At 54.6% G+C, this 10,767-nt stretch overlaps 2 non-coding genes across 2 annotated transcripts; both read right to left on the reverse strand.

Annotated features, from left to right (window-relative positions):
* Positions 1 to 1,685: 1,685 nt before the first annotated feature.
* LOC126254854 (large subunit ribosomal RNA) lies at positions 1,686 to 5,855 on the reverse strand. The gene has a single exon (XR_007546459.1). It is a non-coding gene; the product is annotated as a large subunit ribosomal RNA (ribosomal RNA).
* A 188-nt stretch (positions 5,856 to 6,043) lies between these two features.
* LOC126254326 (5.8S ribosomal RNA) lies at positions 6,044 to 6,198 on the reverse strand. The gene has a single exon (XR_007546040.1). It is a non-coding gene; the product is annotated as a 5.8S ribosomal RNA (ribosomal RNA).
* Between the last annotated feature and the right edge of the window lie 4,569 nt (positions 6,199 to 10,767).

Here is a 10,767-nt window from a genome sequence, read left to right on the forward strand (position 1 = left end):
AGGATTTGGAGGGATTTATAAAAGGAAGGGGGGGTGGAGATCCAAGCCTGATGGGCATAACAAAGGATAGGGCGGATGAGGGATTGATAAGTGTGGAGGATGGTGGAGGGGTCCAGACCCCACGTGCGGCCGGAGAGGAGCTTGAGGAGACTGAGGCGGGAGCGTGCCTTGGCTTGGATTGTCCAGAGGTGGGAAGTCCAGGAGAGGCGACGGTCGAGGGTGACGCCAAAGTACTTACGGGTGGGAGTGAGGGCGATAGGACGGCCATAGATGGTGATGTAGAACTCAAGGAGGCGGAAGGAAGGGGTGGTTTTGCCTGCAATGATCGCCTGGGTTTTGGAGGGATGATAAAGCTCTTCATGAAACGCAAGATATAGGGGTGGATTGCAATTTACGACTGCGGGAAGAGTTCGCCGTTCATACGCTGGAGTTGCGAGTTGGGCAGTTGGGGTGAGGTAGGTATGGGTGCGGGTGGAGTGATTGTCAGTGGACGGCTTCGTGCGGCGCAGGGACTGGCGTTGGGGCTCTTGTGGTGGACGGTGGATGCAGGCTTTGTGGGTGGGATCGGGATACGGGTACTGTGGGCCCATCGCCGTCGTAGTCAGCTTGGCGTCTCATAGATGGCGGTATTGTTTTTGTGGTGCGCTCGACATGGTGGTTGTAGTGCTGTCTGATTCGCGTAGATGGGGGTATTGCATGTGGTTTCGTCGTGTTTTCATAGATGGCCATGCTGTGTTTTGGCGGTATGGTTGGCGTGGTTTCGTTCGATTCCTGTAGATGGCGGTGTCGTGTCTGGGCTGGATGTCAGTGTAGTTTAGTCACATTCCGAGAGATGGCTTTCGTGTGCCTGTGGGTGGCATTGTCAACGTCGTCCAATAGAGGGCAGTATCGTGGCTTAACCAAATAGACGCCCTAGTGGCCTGGCTATTTCACAGAGGGCGCTGTCGTCCGTTTAGTGTCCACATTGACGTCGTCCGTACGAGAGGGCGCGCGCGTATGTAACATACGTCGGTGTGCTGCCACCATTCTCCCCTTCTTTATATGCCATTTCTTTATTGCTGCCGGTCCCTACGGACTTATCACCACCCACACTAGCCGCCCCGGGGACTTGCCAACGGCACACCCTATCCCAAGTCTATTTTCTTACAGGACATCATGTGTTATTATATTTTATTTTACATCCGTAGTTTAAAGGTATTGTAGTTCACCGTACTGCGGTGTACGCTATGTTACCACACGTCGCTGGGGCCGGCGAAAACGCACCATTGCCTGCCGGGCGCCGCAACCGCCGCACGGCACCCACCCGACACCGTTGCCCCCACACGACGCGCCGACCAGTGGGCCGACACCGCCTTTCAGGCACCCATAGCCAGCCAACAAGGCGATACGCTATAGCGCGGCGGAACACAACACCCCCGGCCGCCGCCGCCGCCGCCGCCGCCTCACCCGCCGCCGCTCCCGCGCGCACAGAGGCGGCACCCATCGCAGCGCCCACGCCAGTGGCAGGCGGCCCGCAGACCGATACGCCCCAGTCCGCCGCACCCAATGCAGCGCCCTGGGTGCGGCGCGCCCGGCCCAACCGATACGCCCAGGCATGCGACGCACAAGAAACAAGCATGGGGGGGGGGGGGGGGTGCCACACGTGCCCCTGGCGCCCAGCCGCGGGGGTCTCGTCTCGCGACAAGACGAATCCCCCAAGCTAGGGCTGAATCTCAACAGATCGCAGCGTGGCAACTGCTCTACCGAGTACAACACCCCGCCCGGTACCTAAGTCGTCTACAGACGATTCCGAGTCCCGACATCGAAATATAGACACCCATGGTCGACCAGTAGAGGCAGGGCGGCGCCGGGAACAGATCCCAGACAGCGCCGCCCGAGTGCCCCGTCCGGCAAACAAGTTGGGCCCGTACGGCGCGGCGCCACGTGGGTCGACCGCGCCTAGTAAAGTCACGTATTTTCGAGCCTTTCGACCCTCGGGACTCCTTAGCGATATCATTGCCACATTGGCTAGACGGGATTCGGCCTTAGAGGCGTTCAGGCTTAATCCCACGGATGGTAGCTTCGCACCACCGGCCGCTCGGCCAAGTGCGTGAACCAAATGTCCGAACCTGCGGTTCCTCTCGTACTGAGCAGGATTACTATCGCAACGACACAGTCATCAGTACGGTAAAACTAACGTGTCTCACGACGGTCTAAACCCAGCTCACGTTCCCTATTAGTGGGTGAACAATCCAACGCTTGGCGAATTCTGCTTTGCAATGATAGGAAGAGCCGACATCGAAGGATCAAAAAGCGACGTCGCTATGAACGCTTGGACGCCACAAGCCAGTTATCCCTGTGGTAACTTTTCTGACACCTCTTGCTGGAAACTCTCCAAGCCAAAAGGATCGCAGTCCCTATGCGTACTGAACATCGGGATCAAGCCAGCTTTTGCCCTTTTGCTCTACGCGAGGTTTCTGTCCTCGCTGAGCTGGCCTTAGGACACCTGCGTTATTCTTTGACAGATGTAGCACCCCAGTCAAACTCCCCGCCTGGCAGTGTCCTCGAATCGGATCACGCAAGGCAGTAAACTGCGCCTCACAAGCAGACGCGCCGAAGCACACGGGACGCACGGCACACGCAGGCTTGCACCCACAGGCACCGCATGCTGTGGTGCACGGACACGGAGCCGCGGCGCGAACGCAACCCTAACACGCTTGGCTCGAGAACAACGTGACGCCGGGTTGTTATACCACGACGCACGCGCTCCGCCTAACCGAGTAAGTAATGGAACAATGAAAGTAGTGGTATTTCACTGGCGATGTTGCCATCTCCCACTTATGCTACACCTCTCATGTCACCTCACAGTGCCAGACTAGAGTCAAGCTCAACAGGGTCTTCTTTCCCCGCTAATTTTTCCAAGCCCGTTTCCTTGGCAGTGGTTTCGCTGGATAGTAGATAGGGACAGCGGGAATCTTGTTAATCCATTCATGCGCGTCACTAATTAGGTGACGAGGCATTTGGCTACATCAAGAGTGTCAACGGTTACTCCCAGGCCGTTTACCCAAGCTTGCTTGAATTTCTTCACGTTGACATTCAGAGCACTGGGCAGAAATCACATTGCGTCAACACCCGCTAGGGCCATCGCAATGCTTTGTTTTAATTAGACAGTCGGATTCCCCCAGTCCGTGCCAGTTCTGAGTTGATCGTTGAATGGCGGCTGAAGAGAATCCAAGCACCCGCGCGACCCCGGAGGAGCATGCTAAGGCGGACGCAGCCTCACAGCAAGGAAGATCCGTGGGAGGCCAAGGCACGCGACCGTGCTCGGATCCTGCACGCAGGTTGAAGCACCGGGGCGCGAATGCCGCACAGGGGCGCGCATCCTGCACCGCCGGCCAGCACGAGGCCGACCAACGGCGAGAGCAGACCACGCCCGCGCTAAACGCCCGCACTTACCGGCACCCCTATGGCACTCACCTCGCCCAGACCCGGCACGTTAGCGCTGACCCACTTCCCGACCAAGCCCGACACTCCCCGATCCTCAGAGCCAATCTTTATCCAGAAGTTTCGGATCCAATTTGCCAACTTCCCTTACCTACATTATTCTATCAACTAGAGGCTCTTCACCTTGGAGACCTGCTGCAGATATGGGTACGAACCGGCGCGACACCTCCACGTGGCCCTCTCCTGGATTTTCAAGGTCCGAGGGGAAGATCGGGACACCGCCGCAACTGCAGTGCTCTTCGCATTCCAAACCCTATCTCCCTGCTAGAGGATTCCAGGGAACTCGAACGCTCATGCAGAAAAGAAAACTCTTCCCCGATCTCCCGACGGCGTCTCCTGGTCCTTTTAGGTTACCCCGACGAGCATCTCTAAAAGAGGGGCCCGACTTGTATCGGTTCCGCTGCCGGGTTCCGGAATAGGAACCGGATTCCCTTTCGCCCAACGGGGGCCAGCACAAAGTGCATCATGCTATGATGGCCCCCATCAACATCGGATTTCCCCTAGGGCTTAGGATCAACTGACTCGTGTGCAACGGCTGTTCACACGAAACCCTTCTCCGCGTCAGCCCTCCAGGGCCTCGCTGGAGTATTTGCTACTACTACCAAGATCTGCACCGACGGCGGCTCCAGGCAGGCTCACGCCCAGACCCTTCTGCGCCCACCGCCGCAACCCTCCTACTCGTCAGGACTTCGCGGCCGGCCGCAAGGACCGGCCATGACTGCCAGACTGACGGCCGAGTATAGGCACGACGCTTCAGCGCCATCCATTTTCAGGGCTACTTGCTTCGGCAGGTGAGTTGTTACACACTCCTTAGTGGATTCCGACTTCCATGGCCACCGTCCTGCTGTCTTAAGCAACCAACGCCTTTCATGGTTTCCCATGAGCGTCGATTCGGGCGCCTTAACTCGGCGTTTGGTTCATCCCACAGCGCCAGTTCTGCTTACCAAAAGTGGCCCACTTGGCACTCCGATCCGAGTCGTTTTCTCGCGGCTTCAGCATATCAAACAAGCCGGAGATCTCACCCATTTAAAGTTTGAGAATAGGTTGAGGTCGTTTCAGCCCCAAGGCCTCTAATCATTCGCTTTACCGGATGAGACTTGTACGAGCACCAGCTATCCTGAGGGAAACTTCGGAGGGAACCAGCTACTAGATGGTTCGATTAGTCTTTCGCCCCTATACCCAGCTCCGACGATCGATTTGCACGTCAGAATCGCTACGGACCTCCATCAGGGTTTCCCCTGACTTCGTCCTGGCCAGGCATAGTTCACCATCTTTCGGGTCCGAACGTGTACGCTCTAGGTGCGCCTCACCTCGCAATCAGGACGAGACGCCCCGGGAGTGCGGAGGCCGCCGCCCCGTGAAGGGCGGGGAAGCCCCATCCTCCCTCGGCCCGCGCAAGGCGAGACCTTCACTTTCATTACGCCTTTAGGTTTCATACAGCCCAATGACTCGCGCACATGTTAGACTCCTTGGTCCGTGTTTCAAGACGGGTCGTGAAATTGTCCAAAGCTGAAGCGCCGCTGACGGGAGCGATTATTCCGCCCGAGAGCATCCCGAGCCAACAGCGGCGCGGATACGGGGCCGGGCCAGGTAGGTCCGTCATCTGGGAAGAACCGCGCGCGCTTGCCGGGAGCCCGAGCGCCCAAAGGGGCGAATCGACTCCTCCAGATATACCGCCGAGCAGCCAGCCAGGACACCGGGGCTCTGCCCAACAGACGCGAACCGAGGCCCGCGGAAGGACAGGCTGCGCACCCGGGTCGTAGGCCGGCACCCAGCGGGTCGCGACGTCCTACTAGGGGAGAAGTGCGGCCCACCGCACACCGGAATGGCCCCACCCCGAGGCGAGTGGAAAGGCAACCAGACACGACCCCGAGGCGGATTGCGCCGCGCTGGCGGCCGGCCCCATCTGCCGAGGGCGGAGGCCAGTGGCCGGATGGGCGTGAATCTCACCCATTCGACCTTTCGGTCTTCTCACGTTTACCCCAGAACGGTTTCACGTACTTTTGAACTCTCTCTTCAAAGTTCTTTTCAACTTTCCCTCACGGTACTTGTTCGCTATCGTTCTCGTGGTCATATTTAGTCTCAGATGGAGTTTACCACCCACTTGGAGCTGCAGTCTCAAGCAACCGCTACGGCCCTGGCATCCTCTAAGGGCCGTGGCCTCATTCAAGTTGGACTTGGGCTCGGCGCGAGGCGTCGGGGTAGTCGACCCTCCCAAACACCACATGCCACGACAGGCGGCAGCCTGCGGGGTTCGGTGCTGGACTCTTCCCTGTTCGCTCGCCGCTACTGGGGGAATCCTTGTTAGTTTCTTTTCCTCCGCTTAGTAATATGCTTAAATTCAGCGGGTAGACTCGCCTGCTCTGAGGTCGTTGTACGAGGTATCGCACGCCACACCGCCAGCCGGCTGTGAACGCTACCGAGACAGTACCGGTATGCGAACCGCCAGGCGACAGGCGTGCATCGCTCGTTTCAGGGGACATGGCCGGCCTCACAGGGCGGCACGACACTCCTACGTCTCCGAAGCGGGACAAACGCCGCGCGCTTCAGTTTACGTAGCCGACCCTCAGCCAGACGTGGCCCGGGAACGGAATCCATGGACCGCAATATGCGTTCGAAACGTCGAGGTTCATGTGTCCTGCAGTTCACATGTCGACGCGCAATTTGCTGCGTTCTTCATCGACCCACGAGCCGAGTGATCCACCGTCCTGGGTGATCTTTTTACAGTTTCCACTGTCTCTTTCAAAACAGTTGCATAGGCGGGACTGAGGCGTTCGACGGCCCCTGTTCCAGTGTTTTGTGTCCAACGGCCTCACGGCCGATGGGCGTCGTACGGCTCCACTCCGGAGCGGACAGGCACTCGGGCGAACGTCATTCAAAACCAGCGCGAGGCGCCACGTGCCGCAGGCCAGCCGCTCCAGAGCTTCAGCGCTCGTACCACACAACATTTTCCGTTAGTTTTGAGAAGCACGCGTGGTCCCGCACGCGGCGCACGGCTACTGCGAGCCGTACAGGTAGCGTGTTGCACGACACGACACGCACATCGAAAGACATGCAGTCTAGTCGGTAATGATCCTTCCGCAGGTTCACCTACGGAAACCTTGTTACGACTTTTACTTCCTCTAAATGATCAAGTTTGGTCATCTTTCCGGTAGCATCGGCAACAACAGAGTCGATGCCGCGTACCAGTCCGAAGACCTCACTAAATCATTCAATCGGTAGTAGCGACGGGCGGTGTGTACAAAGGGCAGGGACGTAATCAACGCGAGCTTATGACTCGCGCTTACTGGGAATTCCTCGTTCATGGGGAACAATTGCAAGCCCCAATCCCTAGCACGAAGGAGGTTCAGCGGGTTACCCCGACCTTTCGGCCTAGGAGGACACGCTGATTCCTTCAGTGTAGCGCGCGTGCGGCCCAGAACATCTAAGGGCATCACATACCTGTTATTGCTCAATCTCGTGCGGCTAGAAGCCGCCTGTCCCTCTAAGAAGAAAAGTAATCGCTGACAGCACGAAGGATGTCACGCGACTAGTTAGCAGGCTAGAGTCTCGTTCGTTATCGGAATTAACCAGACAAATCGCTCCACCAACTAAGAACGGCCATGCACCACCACCCACCGAATCAAGAAAGAGCTATCAATCTGTCAATCTTTCTGGTGTCCGGGCCTGGTGAGGTTTCCCGTGTTGAGTCAAATTAAGCCGCAGGCTCCACTCCTGGTGGTGCCCTTCCGTCAATTCCTTTAAGTTTCAGCTTTGCAACCATACTTCCCCCGGAACCCAAAAGCTTTGGTTTCCTGGAGGCTGCCCGCCGAGTCATGGGAGGAACTGCGGCGGATCGCTGGCTGGCATCGTTTATGGTTAGAACTAGGGCGGTATCTCCTCGCCTTCGAACCTCTAACTTTCGTTCTTGATAAATGAAAACATACTTGGCAAATGCTTTCGCTTCTGTTCGTCTTGCGACGATCCAAGAATTTCACCTCTAACGTCGCAATACGAATGCCCCCGCCTGTCCCTATTAATCATTACCTCGGGTTCCGAAAACCAACAAAATAGAACCGAGGTCCTATTCCATTATTCCATGCACACAGTATTCAGGCGGGCTTGCCTGCTTTAAGCACACTAATTTGTTCAAAGTAAACGTGCCGGCCCACCGAGACACTCAATAAAGAGCACCCTGGTAGGATTTCAACGGGGTCCGCCTCGGGACGCACGAACACGCAACGAGGCGGTCGCACGCCTTCGGCTCGCCCCACCGGCAGGACGTCCCACGATACATGCCAGTTAAACACCGACGGGCGGTGAACCAACAGCGTGGGACACAAATCCAACTACGAGCTTTTTAACCGCAACAACTTTAATATACGCTATTGGAGCTGGAATTACCGCGGCTGCTGGCACCAGACTTGCCCTCCAATAGATACTCGTTAAAGGATTTAAAGTGTACTCATTCCGATTACGGGGCCTCGGATGAGTCCCGTATCGTTATTTTTCGTCACTACCTCCCCGTGCCGGGAGTGGGTAATTTGCGCGCCTGCTGCCTTCCTTGGATGTGGTAGCCGTTTCTCAGGCTCCCTCTCCGGAATCGAACCCTGATTCCCCGTTACCCGTTACAACCATGGTAGGCGCAGAACCTACCATCGACAGTTGATAAGGCAGACATTTGAAAGATGCGTCGCCGGTACGAGGACCGTGCGATCAGCCCAAAGTTATTCAGAGTCACCAAGGCTAACGGACCGGACGAGCCGACCGATTGGTTTTGATCTAATAAAAGCGTCCCTTCCATCTCTGGTCGGGACTCTGTTTTTTTTTAATCTTTATTTACCATCAACAATAATATTTATACATCCAACCCACCTCCTTAATTGATTAGTGGGTCATTACTTGCTACTGTTATTTACAATTAGCAGCTGATTACAATATATATATATAGTAAGTTGTGAGCTACAGCTAATCTAAGTTCAATGGGCAGCTATACAATTGTTTATTTTAACTTCTAAGTTTATAACTAGACCTACATTCTACTTCCTGAAGCGTCACAGATGTGTCAGCGATGTACAAACCTACTTTATTGCCTTGCCCATCGAGCTAATCCCGATGGGCGTGCCCCTGACACTGGGCAGGCCAGGATGTTAATCGCTGCAGGTACCTAATCTAGATTTCTAGTCTAATTCCTACTAACTAATTCTAACCTACGTCATTTCCAGTGTATTGTCAATTCCGGGTTATTCATATTCCCCTACCCCCCCTAATCCCGTGCGTGGCGGATTCCAGACTAAAGGGTCGGCCTATCCACGCACAAGCGGAAAGGGAGTAGGGCACATTAGTCATAATCTGTGCTATGCAGTCTTGTTCCCTCATGTATTCCCTCAACACCTTCTGTGATACCTCGTTGGCAAGTCTATTTATTATCTGGAAGGTGTCTTCTTGTCTTATTAGGTTGTAAGTGTCGTGGTCAGGTAGTTGATCCTGTAGTGTAGAGGCAACATCATTGAAGAGGGGGCACTCGTAAATCACATGATCGGGAGTGCCCTCCGGATCACCACATTCACACACGGGTGTGGCCCTTTTCCCAAACTGGCATAAGTATGCCGGGTAAGGTCCATGTCCAGTGAGGAAATGGATTAGCCCTCTGGTTGGTTCAAAGTACTTCATTCTTAGCCGTTCCCTAATGCTTGGTATCAACTCATGTGTCCTGCGCCCTGTTTCATCCGTATCCCACAGTTCTTGCCATAATTGTATTCCTCTTTGCCGAATCTCACCCTTATCCCTTGCCCCAATAACTAAGATCTCCTCTATTTTTGTTATATTTCCCTTTTTTGTCCAGAACCATGCAGCTTGCTCCCTAATTTTGATGTCCAGGGGGCAAAGCCCCATTATGACTAGTAGTGCTCCCCCCGGTGTTGTTCTGTAAGCACCTACCGATCTAAGAATCATGTTCCTTTGAACCCTTCTCACTGTCATGGCGGGCACCACCCTCGTGAGCCTGTGTGCCCAGACTCCCGATCCGTAACCCACTATCGATGTTAATATACTGTTATGATAAAGTTTTATAAGGTGTGGTGGTAGATGAAATCTTCTGTGTCCTATGGATACGAGATTATTCAGTGTTTGGAGGGCTTTCTGGGTTACAGTTTCGATGTGTTTCCCAAAATTCAACTTCTCATCAATGATGATGCCCAAGTATCGTACATCACGTCTCCGAAGAACCGGCAAGCGGTTGATTCGTACAGTAGGGTTACGTATTAATTGTCCCTTCAATAGTAAGTAAGTGGACTTACTTGGTGACACCGTCATTTTGGTGTTTTGGCACCATAGTTGTAGCTTGTGTAAGGCACTCTCTATTTTAGGTTCAATGTCTTCACGGCTATGGCCGCCGACCAGCAGGAGGAGGTCATCTGCATAGGCTATCACCTCTAGCACTTCTTCACTTTGTTGTAGGGTGTCTAGTAAAGGCTCCATATGGATGTCCCAGAACAGGGGCCCTAGCACGGAACCCTGAGGACAGCCCTTTGTTATAGCTTTTCCAATTCTCTTGCTAGAAGATGATAGCCAGACCTCCCGTTCCTCGCAATAACTCCTCAGACAACCATATAGCGGCCCTGGACACTCCTTCTCCCGCAAGCAGGAGAAGAGCGAAGGCCACCACAGGTTGTCGAAGGCGCCACTGATGTCGACCATAATGCCCACCACGTACTTATGTGTGGTAGAGCCACAGACCTCAGCAGCCAGGGCGATTGCATCAGATGTCGATCGCCCAGGCCTGAAGCCGAATTGCCTGTCGCTCACCCCACGCAGCACTCTATGTGCAGCCAATCAGTCAGCTAGTAGCTTTTCTAATATTTTCCCTAGTATGTTGATTAAACAGATTGGTCTATAGGATTTTACGTTTGTAGGATCTTTATCTAACCCTTTCCGAATAATGACTACGTTTGCGGACTTCCACACCCTTGGAATTTTTTGCTGTATCAAACACTCATTGTATAAGTGAGTGAGAGGTGCAGTTAGCTGGGGAGCTAGGAATTGCACCACCTCAGCTACAATGCCGTCTGGCCAGGGAGCTTTACCCCTTTTAAGTGACTTTAAGTGGGCAGCCACCTCTTCCTCCGAGAAAGGGTAGACTGCCGTATTGTTGGTGTATTCATTAAGGTTGTCTCGTCTTAGTTGTTGTTGCTGATCAGATTCCCCATCCGCGCTATCATCAGGCAGCAGGGACCGGAGGAGGACCTCAGCAGTTTCCTGCCAGGATGCTGTCATCCTGTCCCCGTGCCTGACTGTTGATAATTC

Source organism: Schistocerca nitens, chromosome 4, assembly GCF_023898315.1.
Source record: "Schistocerca nitens isolate TAMUIC-IGC-003100 chromosome 4, iqSchNite1.1, whole genome shotgun sequence".
In the NCBI taxonomy this organism is placed as follows: domain Eukaryota; kingdom Metazoa; phylum Arthropoda; class Insecta; order Orthoptera; family Acrididae; genus Schistocerca; species Schistocerca nitens.